Genomic DNA, 15,423 nt, shown 5'->3' with positions numbered 1-15,423 from the left:
CCACAGGGGGCTGGCATAGGGGATCTGCTAATGTCCACTGACTCTTACCAGTATAGTGCTTGTCACTGTTGCAGATCAAGAACTTCTGAATAGTTTGGATTCATGCTCTTTGAGGGGTTGAAAACAAGAAAAGAATGACTAGACATTTCCATGATCAAATCCCCTGATGGAATAAAAATAGGAGCATAATAAATGTATTCATTGTTCTAAGAAGGGAGATGAAGGCTCCAAATGATTACTTGCATACTTCCTGTTCTAAATCCCTTGTTATCTGGCAAATTGCAGAAGATTCCAGGCTTTTGCCAAAATGCAAACCAGGTTAAAATGTGAAGCCTTACAGTTTACTGGATATAAAACTTCATCATCCATTTTTAAATCTTTGAGATTGTCATGTACTTCCTATTACTACCCTGAGGTTTAGAGCTGTAATTCCGAGAGAAAAGAATGCTGTCTTGAATTCATTCTAGTAAATCGGCACTCTCATCTTGTCGGCACTCTCTCCTCTTGGTTTTCACTTCTGTAACTCTGTACGGAAGAGTGCATTAATGCATAGAGCTCTGCATCAATTCTTTACAACAGTTTCCCCTGTAATTCTTCTTTCAAGGCAAACCTATAAAAAGCCACACCCCACCACTTATGGTTTCTTACCCTCAATAGAATTTTAGAAGTGGTGGGGTAAGAAACCACTTGGGGTTTCTTACCCCACCACTTCTAAAATTCTATTGAGAAGCAAAAAAAAAAAAAAACCCATCAAACCACTAAATCACTGCTCCAATAAAAAAAGCAGTCCATTAACTGCTTTCTTAGCAGGTTCTTTACCTTGTATTAATATGGCAACCTTTTCTTGCTCTTCTAGATTAGAACCAAATTCTTACAGCATATAAGGAAACATAGGTTTACTGTATCTGATTCTTAGATACAGAAGTCCAGCAAGGAGTTCAGACCTCAAAAGAAGTGTCTGTACAACGAGATTCAGCACAACGTTGAGACATATTAGATATTTTTCAAGAAAAGCGGCCAAACTGAAACTTTTTAGACTTCTCTACAATCATGCGTGCCTGCTTCCAGAACCTGACCTTCGTTGCTGGAAACTAGCTGCAATGTTACTGTAAACAATGCTGTGAATGTCATCATCATCGTCATTCTTCTCTTCCATTGAAAACCTCAAGTGGAGTCGCGTCACTTCTCTTCAAAATTCTGTATTTCCTTGCAAACTGGTCAAATAAGGATAAATAAAGTGTTCTGTTCATTCGGTTTAAACCTAATGTTCAAAATGAAAAAAAAAAATCCATTCAGATATGGTCTGCAATAATACAGTAGAAGAGAAGATGAACCAGACTGGCCTACAACAGAAAGAAGTGAAGCAGAATTTGGGAATTTGGAAGACCTTATGATGAATAATTCAAATAAATAAATTAAAAAAATATTGCCTACCCAAATTCAATCAGTGATGCACAGACAAAGTACTAATTACTACTAATATTTCTTTCATTCTCAGACAAGAAGTTCAATGATCCTCTTGAATGCACCGAAGATTCTTGGAAAAGACAGCAGCCTTCTTCTTCACTACATACTCCTCAGAACTCCAGGAGACAAATCATTTGAGCTGTGAGGATCTTTCTCTCTGTAAAACTCCCAGAGCATAGCCAATATTCTATTCCTTTAGGGATCCTCGCCTCCCTGGGGGAGTGCTGGATAGTCTACATCCCGGTACATCAGCCAGACACTCCACCTTATTTCCCATGGCTACTGCAGCAAGGACATCATCTACACTGGCTTTCTAGCCAAAATAGATGCAAGGCACAACAAAGAACATAGCCAAAACCTTGAGCACAACTTATGGGTTTTGAATGAAAAATCTCAGGATGGCAATACTGGATCTTCTGATCCAAACCATCAGGAAACATTTCTTTAGAGGTGTTGGGAAAGATGAAAGTTTGACGAGAAAGTCTCACAGATATGTATGCTTGGCAGAAAGATTTTTCAATGTGGAGTCTGAAGAAGGAATAGAGTTGGAAGCAAGTTTTGATCTAGAAGAAAAGAATTGCTGAGCCAGTCTTACTGGATAACCGAGGATACCTTAGTTAGAAGAGGGTTTTATGACTTACAGCAAAGGATAAACCCACCCCAAACAAGAAGATGTTTTTACCAAGCAGGAAGCTAGCACAGGCAAACAAGTCAGCAAATGCTGCAAGCAGAAAAAGCTCTCCAAATTTTCCACTGTCAAGAAAACTGAAAAACAACTTTCCGCTTCAACTGTAATATACTGACTTTTAGTGAGTGGAGAATAGCAACATATGGTAATTAGAGTCGTTAGGATAGGCTATAGATAATAGTTAAGGGATAGATTGGTTCTACTGTATGAAGATGCTCAGCAAAGTGCCAAAACCAAAGGGTCTCCAGGCCTGCCTGCAGCTAGAGCTGACAGCTGTAGGCACAGGCTCTGTTGCCCACTACCCTGGACTGCTGCAACGTCTTGGATGGAATAAACTGCATTTTGGAGAGCCGCCTGGACTCCCACATCCCTCATTTAGGCTCTTCCATGGAGGTGAAAAAAGCCTCTGGGTATTGTACAAAAAAACAGCTATGTAATCTAGAGTTGCATGACCCAATATTTCTATTGAACTGGAACAATTTTTATCAATATTATGGATCCACTTCTTTTCAGTGCGTTTGGTCAAAAACATAAAGCATCGTTTAAAAGACATTCTTGGATGCGTACTAAGTACTACGAATTAGTTAAGGTGTTGGTTTGGCATGGCTTGGTTTTTGGTGGGGAGGGAAGAAGCCAGCCACAGAAGTGATTTTTTGTGCAAAGCTCCTAGAAGCTTCCTCCATGCCTGGCAAAGTGAATCCCTGCTTGGCACTAAGAACAGACATGCTGCTGAGCCAATTACAGAAGCTGATAGCGCCTTGGTGATATATTTAAGAAGGAAATCAAAACTGCAGCCAGTTAACCTTGAAGTTGGGAAATTTTTAGGTTGGCACCTCTTCTGCTTTGAAAGCCAAACCAGTGAGACACTCTGTTGCAGTGTGTGTTTATTATTGTACTGCAGTTCTAGTAGTCCGTTTTCTAAGGCTTCCTATTTTGTGCTGTTATAGCATATGTTATTATGAATGGATTGTTCCTTTCCCCCCAGTATTGTTGGCTTTTGCCCTAGCTGTCCCTCTCCCCAAAGACCTGCCCTTTTGTTCCCTGTTCCTTCTCCCATTGAACATCAACCCCTCCCCAAGCCTGCCCCTTTCTCTAGAAACTTCCCTCTCAATTTTGTACCCTTCAAAACCCCAGCGGTTTCTTCAAGTTATTCTCCTCCCCTGTAGTCCCCCTACTGGTTTCAACATTGTATTCCCCTCCTTGTCTTCCACCCCCAGTTTCTCCCAGTTGGTTAAAGATTGTATCCTCCCCTGGGACCTTCCCCCCATTTAGAAGTTGATGGATGCATTTGAATCAGTGTCTTTCTGTCCTTGACCCTCCAGGGAGTAAACTGAAAAATATGCAGAAGACCTCTCCCTGTTCCTTGTCCCTGCTCTCAGCGCAGTTCTATCCCCAAGGCAGTCCACCTGTGCCGTAGAGCAGCTGTGCCCTACAGCTGCAGCCCGGATTCGACAGCTTTCTTGGGGCGGCCCACTCTCACTGTCGGTGTCGGGAGCTAGTTGGGCTGAAGAAATCCAGCACTGCTGCAAGACTCCAAGTCAGAAATCCAGTTTATTAGGAAAAGGGGAAAAAACCCAAATCCATGCAAGAGTACAAAAGAAAAACCACTGACAGAGTCAGAATACAAGCTGACATCCTGCTAGTTAGGGTGGTGAAAGCAGTTTGGATGAAATGGTCTTGTTGAAGTGGTGATTCTGTAGAAACCATCTGGTAGCTCTCATCCTCTGGAAAACCAGTGGCTAAGGGTGGCCGTTCCTCTTGCAATGCAGTAGAAATGGTGCTTCTTGCCTTCCAAAACCCAGATGATATCCAGGTGGGGATGCTTAGCTCCTACCCCCTGGGCAGAGCATCTCCCAATGGGCTGATATCGTTCTGAGTCATGATGTGGGTCCTTGATTACCCGTGAAACAGAAATGGCTCCTGGAGGGAGTTATCTCTGAGTCATGTGGCAAGACATTGATGGGCCCATTAACAGGAGAGAAGGAAAAAACGATGCCACCCCTGGTTTCCTCAGTTCTTGAGGGTGGGAATAGGATGCATTTTGATATTGTAAGCTAGAACAATACAGGATGCAGGTTTTTGCATTTGCAGGAAGTTTGTATGGATTTGAAAAGTATCCTCATAGCAGAAGCACAAAAGTATTCTCATACCCCTTTTAATCATCTTCCAATGAAGCAATTCTCCCAAAAACCTAAGGCATGAATGACTTGCGAGTGAGTTGAAGGAACACGCCAAAGATAAGTAGTGTTCAACTGCAGAGAATTGTTTAGGGACATCATACCCTAATATTTTAAATCAGAAAGCATGGATGGACGGGTCTTTTTTCCTTGGTTGACTACAGAACCAGCGGTCCTTTGCAGGAGGGTCTTTGGATTTAGGATGAGACTGGCAACTAAGAGCATGGCTACACAGAAGGTGCTACTTTTAGACCAGAACATTCAACTACTAAAGGCAGATAGGAGAATAGCTGATTAGTGACAGCTCCGACAGGAGGAGTCTGCGGCTTACCCCATGGGAACAATAGTAGCACATTTCAATTTTAGAAAACCATTCTTTTCAGAGGACCAAGCATCAGTGAAAAGAAAAGGTCGAGTAATGACATCCTAGTGCTCTTCTGATCAGAAGCATCTTCCTCCATATGAGAGTATTTAGGAAAGGACAGTGCGTTCATAAGGAAAGGTGTGCCAGTTACAAAACCTGCAGAACAAGGCAAGACAAACTTATATATTTTATTTGCTATTTTTATTTCACCTGCTAAAAAATGATTTTTTTTAAGACTGAATTTTATGAATTCTGCAACGCTGTCTTTTTGAACGTCTTCCTACCCATATTAAACACCGAGGTGACAAAGAGAGCAGCAGTGGAAGGAAAGCTGGTCCATCTCCCCCTCCTTGTGGCTTTAGGCCAGTGAGCAATTAGAAGTTGGTCACTTCATTTGAGATAAATAGCTTTACCAAGAGAGAATATTATCCAGCCTTGATCTTTCCTTTGGAGCTGATCCACTTTGTAGTCATGAATTCTTGACTCAGCTGGGGAGAAACAATGGCATTACGGCCATGGATGTTAGAGTGCGCTGATGGGAAATGAAGTTTTCATCTTCCGGTCCTTGCTTCAGTAAATATTCCAAATTCATCAGAAAGAAAATTCGAAGACCAGGAATCCCCACTCAAATGACCTACTTCAAATAGTCTGCGCGCATAAGAGACATCAAGCAGGTGCTCTCATCTGTTAGGGGAATACCCAGCCAGTATATTATTGTCTACTTAGGAGGCAATAATTTTGGAAATCATTGAATTTTTTGTATTGCAAGTGAATGGTCAACACATTTTATTACTGGATTAGGTAAAATCATGTCTTCTGCATCCTTTCAGAGAGGAAGCTTACCTGGATCTAAAGCTGCTCAGCTCCATGATGGGATGCTTTGTCTTCAAAGGGAACTCTAGTCTTCGTCCTTTTGGATTGCTTCCATAGCTTTTCACTCACTCTTCAAGTACCTGTTAAAATGGCCTCTTATCCCATGCAAATTTTTATGGGCATAGTCACTGAATTGGGAAGTATTCCATAAAGTCCACAGGCCTTGTTGAGATGGATGCGCAGGTCTCAAGGGTGTTAGCAGATGTTATTCTGAGGCCACTCCTGATCATGTTGGATGGACCATGGTGACTGAGGAAAGTGCCCAAAGACTGGATGAAAGCAAATGTCACCCATCTTCAAAAAAGGCAACCAGGAGGACTCAGAAAAGTACAAGCCAGCCAGCCTCATTTTGATCCCCAGGAAGTTGATGGAGTAGCTATTCCTGGAAAGCATTGCCAGGCACACGAAGGAGGACAGAACAAATGTAGTCAGCATGGATTTACCAGGGGAAATTGGTGCTTGACGACTTTTTAAACTCCTCCGGTGAATGAACTTGCCTGGTAGATGAAGAGAATATCATCTGCCTGGGCTTCAGGGAAGTTTTGGACGTTTATCTACATGGCAGCACACATACCTACGGGAAGGAATAGTGCAAAGAGCAGGGAACCAGTGTCTTTTCAATGATGCTCAGTGAAAAGACAAGAGGCAGTGGGCACACACTGCAATACAGGAGATTGCCTCCGAACATCACAAAATTAATTTTTATCGTGACGGTGACTGAACCATGGCACAGAGTGTCCAGAAAGATGGTGGAGTCTGGATCATTGAAGACATTAAAAGTAGGCCCAGATATAATCCTGGGCAACAGGCTCTAGGTATCCTGGTTGAAGCAGGGGGATGGGACTTGGGGAGCCGCACAGAGCCCTTCCACCCTCATTCATTCTGTGCTAGTGAATTCTCTTAGAGATGCATTTCAAGGACTGGCATGACAAAGCTCTGTGCAGAGTGAGATCCAAATGGACATGGGATTTAAGTTCCTTAAGTAGTGTTCAAGAAGAATGTAAAACTCCAGGAAACCTGTCTCTTCCATAACTGAATCCCTTTCATGGGAAAATTCCCCAGCTCTAGAAAGATCCTCTGAGACGCATGCTTAAGACTGACACCGGCAGAGCAAATTTCTCCCTATGCGTGTCTAAGACCAGTTAGGATCTTTACCAAAAGTGTTGTCAACGTAGTCACAGAAGGCATATTGTTAAGAAGTGACAACTTACATCAGAATGGCAAATATTGGTCCACCAACGAATTACTGTATGGGAATTATCGACTTGTATTCCAAATAAATAAAAAGGAGTTGGTCTTTATTGAACTCTTTCATTGCAATATTCATAAGGGAAGAAAAAGACCTATGTCCTTAACTTTCTTAATTCTAACAAAGATTTAAAACATTCCTTGTAAAAAGCGTATCTGAATTATCGGTCTATGAAACAATTTGAGTTGGGAAAAAAGTCCTAAAATTGTGTAGACAGTTGCAGAGAAAGCAAGAAAATAGGAAAGAAACAAAAACAGAGAAAAAGAGTCATCTTGAGTCTGCTAGCTAGTTCTAGAAGTAGTCTGCTAGAAAAAGGAAACCCCAGTGGAATTTCAAATGTGTTCATGCACTTGATTCAGGAACTGGTCAATGTAAAAACCAGTCCTTTCGTACAACTTCCCCCAGCAACAAAAACTTCAACAGATTGACGCCACCATCATGCCTGTCCCAGATGTATTTAAAAGAGAAATGATGATTTTCTTGAAAATCTATTTGCGTACAAGTTGCAAGACATTGGAGGGATTCTCCACATTCTCCTTCCTCCACGCGGCTTGAAAGTATATTTGATAAAATATGCAACAAAGCATGTGATTTCCAAGGTAGAGTAAAATGGATGACTTGGGAATTGATCTCTTTTGGATATGAAACTTCATATCCACTCTCTGGGAAGTTTCTAAAAGAAATGATGGAGCTGAGGCATGAATCTGCCTCTCCGAGTGCTAAGCAAACATAGACACTCCCCTTCACATGGCCCCACCTTCCGCACACACCTAGGCATGCACAGAGATCAGCATAGCAGATCATGAACACCTTGGAAAAGACTGAAATGCTAAATAGCTCTCTTTGTGGACAAAATAGCCGGTACACTATTTCAAATATCTGGTACAAAAACTCTGTTGAATATCTGCCTCATATTTAAAACACAGGTTTTCATTGAATTCTGTTTGCAGAATATTTTCCTTCCATTTGTTCCTTTAAAATTCCTTTGTTCTATGTCTAGAAATATTTTCTTCTAAAAATAGAAAAAATTAGATGATGTCTTTTCAGAAGAAAACATCGGTTTAGACAATTTTTAACCATCATGGTATGGAAGAATTTATTTGTCCCTCACTAAGGAGGAATAAGTATTTTGATCATAGATCATTTACAGTGAAATACTTGACATTTTTAAGATGCTTTCAATCAATTTTGATCCTCATTGCTTATTCATTGTAAACAGTAAGTTTTCAGTGCATGGAAAGTGTGTGTGGTATGTCTACATTAGTTCAAACACCAATTCCAACAAATGGCCAGGCTGAACTACAGTAAATAATGTCCTGAAGGACATTTTGCCGCCTTCTTTGGCACTCCTTGAAATCCTAATGATTGGCATGAAGTGTCGAAATACAGAGATTTTCTCTCGGAGGGTGTCCCATGTTGAAACCCATCCCATGTGTTTGATGTTGAAGTTCTTATCGCTTTTAAAAGTTGATATCTTCTGCACAGTTTTCATGAAGCTTTCTGTTACAGTAGTGAAAATCAGAGAAATGCAATTTTGTACAACTTTGAATTTACCCCAAGAGCTGAGAGAAAATTTGCTCGTATACCTCAATCTGAGTCTCTTCTATATTCAAGCTTTGTTTATCTCCCATCAAGGGTCGCATTCGTTGCTGTTCAAAGCCCCATCCAAGCTGACTTGAATACGTTCAGGGATGGGACATCCACAACTTCTCTGGGCAACCCGAAGCAGCGTTCCAGCACCCCAACAGCAAAAAATGTCTTCCTTTCATCTAATAGAGATCAGAAATACTAAATCTAGGTATATAAACTTTGAGGAAAGGTTTGAAATTCTATTGATTTGAAACACATTTGATATGAATACTAACTTCCAGACGACTGAAAGATGTTGATGGCCATTTGAGATTGACACTTTTTGAAAAAGTGCATGGAATTGAAAATTAAAACCGGCAAAATTAAAAACTTCTTGCCATTTTCTTTTTCCTCTGATATTCAAAATTGCATAGGTCAGATATCTGTGCTTCATGCAAATCTCTCAGATACTCTCAGACCAAAGCTTTTCTTTCAGACTAAACTGCGGTTTAGGTAGAACACGAGTGCTTAGTGAAGGTTTTTCTGGGCATAGGGGGATTTGTGTGCACAAGAGGTTTTATCCAAACTGGAAAATTCATCCCAGCTGCATTTGTTCATCATTCCTACTGCATCAGGCCTGAAGATTCTGTGAAAAGTATCCTGTGGACCTTGAACATAGCTCATGTGAAAGAGATGAGAGGTGATGGAGAAGTTGAGGGAGAGAATCAAGAGCATATGGCCCAGTAAAGGCACCAGAAGGTATTTTTTCATGTGGTCCACAGCCCAAACAATTGTTTAGCACCGTTTGAAGGCTGTGTTTGACCAACAGGGCTGAAGCAGGTCTTCAAAATATCCAGTAGATCAAAATCCATGGAAGCAAATGACCCTGGCCAGTCACCTTGCTGCTGATCATTCACCCTCCATACCAGCTGATCAGGCCTAAGAATGCTGCTGCAAAAGTGTTGTGAAAAAGGTAGGCACATTTTCACAGAGGCAGGGGAAAATGCCCTTGGATGGTGATTCCAAGGGATAACTTGATGGCGCAAGTTAGGTACTCTTATCTACTGTGCAATATCGAAGTTGGTGAGTTCACCATCTGTAAGCATCACTTTAGAAAATAAATGTTTGATCCACAAAACGATACTTCCTATGTCCTGTCTACCTGCTTCATTTCAGCCAATGAATAGGCTATGTTCCATCAGCAAAGTGTTCATGATCATATGCTTCTTTAAACTGTGGTCATTCTTTCTTTTTTTCTAAATCAGACACTGTCTATTCCTAAGATTCAGATGTCCATGGGTAGGGGTGTAATTAAGTTCACTGTTAAAAAATATCCTTCTTGTTATCTTTTTAATAAATTACTGAGATGTAACATCAGTCTGAGAGCTGAAAGAAACCCCTTCATTTGCTCTTTGCCAAGTATCATCTATGTGATACAAATTCTATTTGACCCATCCATTGCCATCTAATACTACTAGTAATGCCTTCACAACCTTTTCTTCATCGTTAGGGATTTTGGAGAAGTGAAAGATTTGAACATAAGCAAGGGCATTTGTTCAAGATGCTCCAGAAAGAGCTGCCGTCTGTTCTCTTCCTTGCTGCCTATGTTGGCAGGAAGCTGCAAAAAACCCAAAGATAACTAGAAAGAGTGTTACTTTTAGTCTAAATTTGGAAATGATGTTTGGAATACCCTGTTAAATGAAAAGGTGCTCTTTTAAAAGATGGCATCTTCAGGGGAAAAGTCAGTTTAGAGAGGTTTTGAGACAGTTGCTTCTGGAAAAAAAAAAAAAAAATTTGAGGTATCCAAGGTCTTTAGCCATACCACTTGGAAGATTGATTCAAAACACAGTTCCTTCATCTAGGAAGAACAGAGGACCATAGATGCAGCCCATTTCAAAACAGAGTTCTTTATGTGTCAGGTTGGGATTTACTGGACATCATTTCTTGTAAAGTCGAGGGACTGCAGTTAGCTCTCCAATAATTTCCTTCCCTGAAATTCATCTGCATTTGCTCCTTTCTCCAGCGTTCCCATTTCTTAGTGCTGGTATACTCCATCTATGCATTAGAATATTCAACTGGAGTGTGTGTCCGATATTTTCTAGTTCAAATTGGCTGGAACGCAATGGATAGTTCCAGTTGCTTGTATACACTAGTTTTATTTTGACAAGTTTTCTTTGAACAATGTTGAAGCAGCAGTAGCAAATCGGAAGTACAGCTTGCAGCAGGGAAAGACACTTCTGCTTGCTCAAGTTTCCTGTAGTCAGATAGATGCCAAAAGGCTTTTCATAGTACTACTACTGTCTTGTAGGAATACTTGATCTAATCCTACCTTTGATACAATTACGAATGGGCTACTTTTCCACAAGGTGGAACATTTTTCTTTTAATAATATGTTTTTTGTAAGTTGGAAACATGAACTTGTGCACCAGTCAGGTGGAAGGTACTCTTACTTCTTCATAAGTTTCACAACATTATTTAGAAAATATTGACTCTGTGTAACTTCAAAAGAAGAATTCTGGGCATCTTCATTCTATTGATGTGATTTTTTTTCTACCATGCTCTTCTTGTTTTCTATGGAACTCATTTTTACCAATAGAAATATTTTTCCCTGACACCTATGGAAAATACCTATGTTTACTCAATATTGCAGCCTCAGTACACTGTTTAGAATTATTTCAACATGGTCCCAAGCATATCCGACAGCTAGACAGCAGAGGTTAGCAACAGTGAGTGGGAATAACTTCTGAACCATTTCAGTAGATTTCCCAGGAAGGGCTTGCTTTCTGCCCCTGCACATTTTCCCAGAGATATTGTCTGGTGAACAGTTGCATCAAAAGAGTATTTTTGCACAAACCTTGGGTCAAGCTCTGTCTCAGATTTACTAGTGAATGCAAAGAGGGTGAAAGTGCTGCTTCAAAGCCCTCTGTGTGCTTTCCGTACCAAAAGGGAGGTGACCCCAGCAATAACTTTTTGATCTCTCTTCAAAACACGAGGCATGTCACCACCTCATTCATCTTTTTCTGGGACTCAGCATCTAAAGACCAAGAAGCCCTCTTGCTTGCTAAAGTGTGTTCAGCAAAAAACCCTTGTCCCATCAGCAAATTGGAACACAGCTGCATTCCAGTCAATACCAATGCTGGCAGGGCAATACTCTAGCCCAGTAGTAACATGCCACTGTTAGAAGACTGTGTAAAAATCTTTGTGTACAAAGTAATGGGAGGGAAAAATAGAATTGGGAAGAACTGCACATTGTTCTGGAAAAAGCCTCCTGCCACAGTCTTACAGACGTCATTTTCTGGCATCATTTTTAAGAGTTGGAGTTTCTTAAATTTTGTACAAGATAAAATCTTACTGGACCTTGAAGTTTCCCTACTAGAAGTACAGCCATTTCTTAGTAGAATAGAAGTAAGCCCTTTGAATATGTACAAATGGCCTTTCAAAATACATATGCTATAGCTCACTGTGAAAGGAATTAGCTATCAAAATAGAAATTCAAAGGTTTAAAAAGGTTTTGAATAAAGTAAGTCTAAGGTGATAGAAGAAGAAGAAAACAGCAGTTTTCTTCTTCTGCTGAAAAAACAACTCCCAGGACATTGTACTCTACAGGTGTATTATATCACTTTCTGAAAAACGGAGTAGGTTTGCTATTTCAAAAGGTTTTCATTAGGAAGGAAGAGATTCCTTTGGAAAAAAAAATTTCAAATTGACTTGACATGAATGTTATGACACTTCACCAATCATGAAGAAAAATTCTCATCACTTGATATGGAAATCATGACGGTAACGGAGTCAAGGATGTCTAAGCCGTGCCATCAGGAACATAAAAAAGCATTAGAATGCTGGTAAGACTGAGCTCCTGAACTAGTGAGAAGAGACCGCAACCAAAACATTTTCCTTTAAGAGTCTTCAGGATGAACAGCAGATCAAATGTTTTCCTGTGAAGTATTTATGAATAGAATTAACCTTTAAAAGAACATTGTTTTCAAAAACCTGTGACCAGTATCTCTTAGAATGATACAGAGTTCTTATTACTAGAAAAAAGAAAAGTACTTTTTTCCAAACTGTTGTGCACTTTTAAACGATCTACAATAAAAAGAGTACTTTTTCATGCTGGGCATGATGTTCATTACAAAAAAGCCTTGTCGCACGCTTGGTGTGTTGACCATTCACTTGCAATACAAAAAATTCAATGATTTCCAAAATTATTGCCTCCTAAGTAGACAATAATATACTGGCTGGGTATTCCCCTAACAGATGAGAGCACCTGCTTGATGTCTCTTATGCGTGCAGACTATTTGAAGTAGGTCATTTGAGTGGGGATTCCTGGTCTTCGAATTTTCATTCTGATGAATTTGGAATATTTACTGAAGCAAGGACCGGAAGATGAAAACTTCATTTCCCATCAGCGCACTCTAACATCCATGGCCGTAATGCCATTGTTTCTCCCCAGCTGAGTCAAGAATTCATGACTACAAAGTGGATCAGCTCCAAAGGAAAGATCAAGGCTGGATAATATTCTCTCTTGGTAAAGCTATTTATCTCAAATGAAGTGACCAACTTCTAATCGCTCACTGGCCTAAAGCCACAATGAGGGGGAGATGGACCAGCTTTCCTTCCACTGCTGCTCTCTTTGTCACCTCGGTGTTTAATACGAGTAGGAAGACGTTCAAAAAGACAGCGTTGCAGAATTCATAAAATTCAGTCTTAAAAAAAATCATTTTTTAGCAGGTGAAATAAAAATAGCAAATAAAATGTATAAGTTTGTCTTGCCTTGTTCTGCAGGTTTTGTAACTGGCACACCTTTCCTTATGAACGCACTGTCCTTTCCTAAATACTCTCATATGGAGGAAGATGCTTCTGATCAGAAGAGCACTAGGATGTCTTTACTCGACCTTTTCTTTTCACTGATGCTTGGTCCTCTGAAAAGAATGGTTTTCTAAAATTGAAATGTGCTACTATTGTTCCCATGGGGTAAGCCGCAGACTCCTCCTGTCGGAGCTGTCACTAATCAGCTACTCTCCTATCTGCCTTTAGTAGTTGAATGTTCTGGTCTAAAAGTAGCACCTTCTGTGTAGCCATGCTCTTAGTTGCCAGTGTCATCCTAAATCCAAAGACCCTCCTGCAAAGGACCGCTGGTTCTGTAGTCAACCAAGGAAAAAAGACCCGTCCATCCATGCTTTCTGATTTAAAATATTAGGGTATGATGTCCCTAAACAATTCTCTGCAGTTGAACACTACTTATCTTTGGCGTGTTCCTTCAACTCACTCGCAAGTCATTCATGCCTTAGGTTATTGGGAGAATTGCTTCATTGGAAGATGATTAAAAGGGGTATGAGAATACTTTTGTGCTTCTGCTATGAGGATACTTTTCAAATCCATACAAACTTCCTGCAAATGCAAAAACCTGCATCCTGTATTGTCCTAGCTTACAATATCAAAATGCATCCTATTCCCACCCTCAAGAACTGAGGAAACCAGGGGTGGCATCGTTTTTTCCTTCTCTCCTGTTAATGGGCCCATCAATGTCTTGCCACATGACTCAGAGATAACTCCCTCCAGGAGCCATTTCTGTTTCACGGGTAATCAAGGACCCACATCATGACTCAGAACGATATCAGCCCATTGGGAGATGCTCTGCCCAGGGGGTAGGAGCTAAGCATCCCCACCTGGATATCATCTGGGTTTTGGAAGGCAAGAAGCACTATTTCTACTGCATTGCCAGAGGAATGGCCACCCTTAGCCACTGGTTTTCCAGAGGACGAGAGCTACCAGATGGTTTCTACAGAATCACCACTTCAACAAGACCATTTCATCCAAACTGCTTTCACCACCCTAACTAGCAGGATGTCAGCTTGTATTCTGACTCTGTCAGTGGTTTTTCTTTTGTACTCTTGCATGGATTTGGGTTTTTCCCCCTTTTCCTAATAAACTGGATTTCTGACTTGGAGTCTTGCTGCGGTGCTGGATTTCTTCAGCCCAACTAGCTCCCGACACCGACAGCGAGAGTGGGCCGCCCCAAGAAAGCTGTCGAATCCAGGCTGCAGCTGTAGGGCACAGCTGCTCTACGGCACAGGTGGACTGCCTTGGGGATAGAACTGCGCTGAGAGCAGGGACAAGGAACAGGGAGAGGTCTTCTGCATATTTTTCAGTTTACTCCCTGGAGGGTCAAGGACAGAAAGACACTGATACAAAGGCATCCATCAACTTCTAAATGGGGGGAAGGTCCCAGGGGAGGATACAATCTTTAACCAACTGGGAGAAACTGGGGGTGGTAGACAAGGAGGGGAATACAATGTTGAAACCAGTAGGGGGACTACAGGGGAGGAGAATAACTTGAAGAAACCACTGGGGTTTTGAAGGGTACAAAATTGAGAGGGAAGTTTCTAGAGAAAGGGGCAGGCTTGGGGAGGGGTTGATGTTCAATGGGAGAAGGAACAGGGAACAAAAGGGCAGGTCTTTGGGGAGAGGGACAGCTAGGGCAAAAGCCAACAATACTGGGGGGAAAGGAACAATCCATTCATAATAACATATGCTATAACAGCACAAAATAGGAAGGCTTAGAAAACGGACTACTAGAACTGCAGTACAATAATAAACACACACTGCAACAGAGTGTCTCACTGGTTTGGCTTTCAAAGCAGAAGAGGTGCCAACCTAAAAATTTCCCAACTTCAAGGTTAACTGGCTGCAGTTTTGATTTCCTTCTTAAATATATCACCAAGGCGCTACCAGCTTCTGTAATTGGCTCAGCAGCATGTCTGTTCTTAGTGCCAAGCAGGGATTCACTTTGCCAGGCATGGAGGAAGCTTCTAGGAGCTTTGCACAAAAAATCACTTCTGTGGCTGGCTTCTTCCCTCCCCACCAAAAACCAAGCCATGCCAAACCAACACCTTAACTAATTCGTAGTACTTAGTACGCATCCAAGAATGTCTTTTAAACGATGCTTTATGTTTTTGACCAAACGCACTGAAAAGAAGTGGATCCATAATATTGATAAAAATTGTTCCAGTTCAATAGAAATATTGGGTCATGCAAC

The sequence above is a fragment of the Haemorhous mexicanus genome, chromosome 13 (assembly GCF_027477595.1).
Source record: "Haemorhous mexicanus isolate bHaeMex1 chromosome 13, bHaeMex1.pri, whole genome shotgun sequence".
In the NCBI taxonomy this organism is placed as follows: Eukaryota; Metazoa; Chordata; class Aves; order Passeriformes; family Fringillidae; genus Haemorhous; species Haemorhous mexicanus.
Note: the sequence above shows the minus strand (reverse complement) of the source record.